Source organism: Adiantum capillus-veneris, chromosome 25 (assembly GCF_014529385.1).
Source record: "Adiantum capillus-veneris isolate H3 chromosome 25, ASM1452938v2, whole genome shotgun sequence".
NCBI classification, from domain to species: domain Eukaryota; kingdom Viridiplantae; phylum Streptophyta; class Polypodiopsida; order Polypodiales; family Pteridaceae; genus Adiantum; species Adiantum capillus-veneris.
The window spans coordinates 109,670,721-109,674,758 of record NC_140955.1 but is presented as its reverse complement, the minus strand read 5'-3'; the positions used below and the strand labels follow the sequence as shown (position 1 = coordinate 109,674,758).

At 36.2% G+C, this 4,038-nt stretch overlaps 1 pseudogene; it reads left to right on the top strand.

Annotated features, from left to right (window-relative positions):
* The first annotated feature begins 530 nt into the window (after nucleotides 1–530).
* LOC147425457 (uncharacterized) lies at nucleotides 531–1,881 on the top strand (annotated as a pseudogene).
* Nucleotides 1,882–4,038: the final 2,157 nt, after the last annotated feature.

Genomic DNA, 4,038 nt, shown 5'->3' with positions numbered 1-4,038 from the left:
CATTTGTATCTACTATTTTATTCAGGACTCTCTTTAAAGTTGATTCTACACAAAAACTTTCTCTCTTTTGTGATGTGTAAGAATTTTGATTGAAAACTCTTTAAAATTGATTTTATGTTGTTTTGTTTCAGTTATTTGATTTGAATTTATAAATATTGTATCGTAAATATGATTTTGTTACTTTGTCAGGGCAAGTATGAGTTGCCCACAATCATTGTTACAGCAGCTACTAGGAGGATCTAGTGAAGAGGCTATTAAAACTCTCAATGTGTGGAGAGCAAATTATTCTGGAAATAAGAGGGTAACTTCGGATCCCTCTAGCATCGCTGCAATCAGTGATCTACCTAGATATGATCCTGTTGTGTATGATCAGATTTTTAGGCCACCACCACCAAAATTGAGAGAGAAAAATAAGTTGTATGGTCGAGATTTTCTCTTAAAACAGCATCCTGAGCAATATAGAGTATTATATGTCAATTATGGAGAGGTGAGAAAGTGGTTTGCTAAAGCAGAAGCCATTGGCGATCTTCGTAACAACAATGAGCGAAAGAATGTAGTTTTGAGGATCATTAAAGAGAATATAGCAACGCTCAAGGCCATCACAATAGATGGTGTGGCTTATCCATGGAAGGAGGAAGATTTATACACATGGTGTATCAAGTCATTAGCGGCAAAACGTAAGTGGAGCAAAAAGAAGACAAGCCAAGAGACACTTTGCTCAACCAACTCCATGGTACAGTAATTTATGTTGAGCCTATACTTGTTTTGACATGTTTGCAAGTTTGTTTAATAATATTTAGAATTATAGGTCTTATGTATGGATGATGATAATATAACAACTGAGCACAAGGATGAGAAAGATGATCAAGAAGGAGAGCTTCATGCAACAGTGAGTACATATTCTTTTATGACAGGGGTTTTATTTGATTTGTTATATGTTATTCACATTAAACTTCTTTCAGATTGAGAGTTCTCATGTTGATGAGCAAGTGACGAAGTTTGTTGTCGATGATAAAGCTGATGATATATCAAATCGTGTAGGTTCTTTTGTGCTATGACATTTAAATTATTTATGCTCCCTATGAGGTAGTAATAAGTTTACTTTATTTATGTTTCTTTTTTGTGAATGTAGAAAGATGAGGATGTGTACATTCTTGATATGTCATGGATGGAAGAGGATGATCCAAAAAGTGCTTATGAGGTTTGTTAATCAATCTCTCTCTCTCTCTCTCTCTCTCTCTCTCTCTCTCTCTCTCTCTTTGTGAAGATCATGTTTTCTTTACAATTGTATAGGAGTATCAACATTTTATAAGAGATGAAAGCTCAAAAGTCTCATTACAAGGAAAAGAGACACATATAGATCATGAGGGGGGTGGCAATGGTGATAATGTGACGAAAAAGGTTTGATTGTAAAAACCTTATCTGTTGATGAGATTCATGTTATATTTTAGTTATGTAGTGTCTTTATTGATTTTTATTCGTGAGAAAATGAAGGATAAAAGTTTAAGCGAGTCTTGTGCTGCGGATGATATGGATGCGAGCTCTAGGAAAAGCAATCGAAAGAGAAAGGTATACTTAATTTTCTCATTATCTTACTTAGAGTTAGTGTGATGCTCTTCTTAGCATTTTAAGTTATTGAGTCATTTTTATTTTAAAGGGTTACAAGTAAGCTAAAAGATTTGTTAGAAGAAAAAGACAAAGCTTCCAAGGCGGCAAAACATAAGAAAAAGGTAATTACTTAGGATTTCATTTAAGAATAGTCTTTGATTGCTTATAAATAACTTTATTACTTCAATGGTATAGGAGTCCTTAAGAGAAGATGGTGGAGAGAAGTCTCTTATGGAATTCAATCACACGCCTACCTTCAAGCATGCACCTTAGTTGTCAAGCATCTCATGCACTTTCAATTATCAAGCACCTCAAGCATAGGCCTAGATTTAACCTAAGGTCTAAGGACTTTTACACCAACCATTGGAGGTCTTTAATGAAGCTAATGCTAAGGTCTTTAAGCTCCATTGCTAGATCTTTGACATACCATCTCTCATTTGGACCCTTTGACTTTGGCCCCGTGTCGAGATAGATCCATAAGCACATGTCTATATTCTAACTCTTGTTGCCCATTTATTCTCCCGCATTAAATGATCAGTTTAATATAAGAAAATCATTTGGATTGGTTAGATATTAGATATTATGACATTACCTCTCTCTTGAAATCATAGTCGTCCTCGACTATGAGGTAGAAGAGATAAAGCCTTAGTCATTAGTAGATGTTTCTTAGCGGGTAGAGGATCCCTTTTTACCCTACGACATCATTCCAAGAGGGATGACTAATCCATTTGGTGCTTGGGAGACGTAGCTGCCGCAAGCGTGTCTACTCTTTAGTCTATTTCATTCTCTCAAAGTACAGTGTCAAATTCTACTTGGTGTTTGAGAGACGTCATTATCACAAACATGATTCTAAGCATGCATACTACTTAAATTTGTGCACAATAAGAAGAGAATTAGTCTTATAAGACAAAAACATTGATCGTTTAAAAGAAACATGTACATTTGCTTGCTCTAATGTAGCATTGTAAGCATTGACAAGGTTCATACTATCCTTAACCTATATTTGTTGCATCTATCTAGCATCTTCAAAAGGATAATTTTTGAACTTAATAAGATGCCATCAGATAATCTTATCATGTCGTAGTACTTTGTCCTCATGCCAAAGGATAGCTTCGGGTTGTAGCATCTCTTCTTGGTCTTTGATCTCTGGTGGGTCTTTAATAATTGGTTCGCTTGGTGGCTCTCCTTTGTAGGGCTTAAGTAGGCTCACATGGAAATCATTGTGTATGAGCCAATGGTTAGGCAACTTGAGTTGATAAGCCATGTCATTGATTGGCTTCAAGATTTGAAAAAAACTATAGTATCTTTTTGCTAGTTTAGCATAATACTTTTGATGGCCCATAGTAATATTTCTAGCCGTTTGCCTTAATCGAGCCTTGGGAAACTTGAGTAAGATCCAATCATTTTTTTTGAATGTTAAGGCCCTTCTGTGCTTATCAACAACAACCTTTTGCCTTTGTTTAGAGATGGATGTAGCCTCCTTAAGCTTTTGGAAAGATTCTTGTAGGTCACGGCTATACTCATCAGTAGTGAAGATCTTTCCATGTACTTTAAGTTGCAAGGAGCTTTTAGGTCTTCCCTTTATGATTTCAAAAGGTGTCTTTCCTGTAGTAGTATGGAAAGTATTATTGTACACATACTCTACACGGTGTAAGTATTTCTCCCATTGTGAGCATTGATCTACTTCTGTAACATAAGTCTTTAGTAGATCGAGAATCGTAAGATTGGCTATCTCACTTTGGCCATCCGTTTGTGGGTGATAGGCCAAAGAGAAATTCAATCTTGTACCTAGATATTCAAAGATACCTTTCCAAAAATTATTGGTCATTCTAGGATCTCTATCTGTGACACAATGGATGTTGGTAATCCATGGTGTTTGAAAATCTGGGATATGAAGAGGGTTGCCATTTGGTGTGCCCTAACAGTCTTTTTGATAGGAATAAAGTGTGCTTGCTTGCTAAACCTGTCTACTATTGTCCATATTCTCGTATTCCTATGGATAGACTTGGGTAATCCAAAGATAAAATCCATGGATATACTCTCCCATGGTAAATTAGGGATTGGCAATGGTTGGAGTAAGCCAAGTTGCTTCCCTAGATCATACTTGGTCTTTTGGCATACCACACATTTTGAAACATACTCTTGATAGGTCAATAGAAGTATGTCTCTACTCCTCGAAGAGTAGGTTGAGTGCCTCTATGCCCTGCATATGGAGGAGCATGTGATTCATATATAACTTTCTCACGAAGGGAGTGAGTAAGACATAGCCTATTTCCATGGAGAAGATAACCATCGTGCAAGTGAATGGTTATTCTTTCTTCCCCAATGCAAGGACTGACATTATGTCTTTAAAGTCAAGTCAGTAGCATACTCATCTATCATAGAAGATAGATCATTATGAGTTGCTATAGACAGTGCATTGACTCTTGG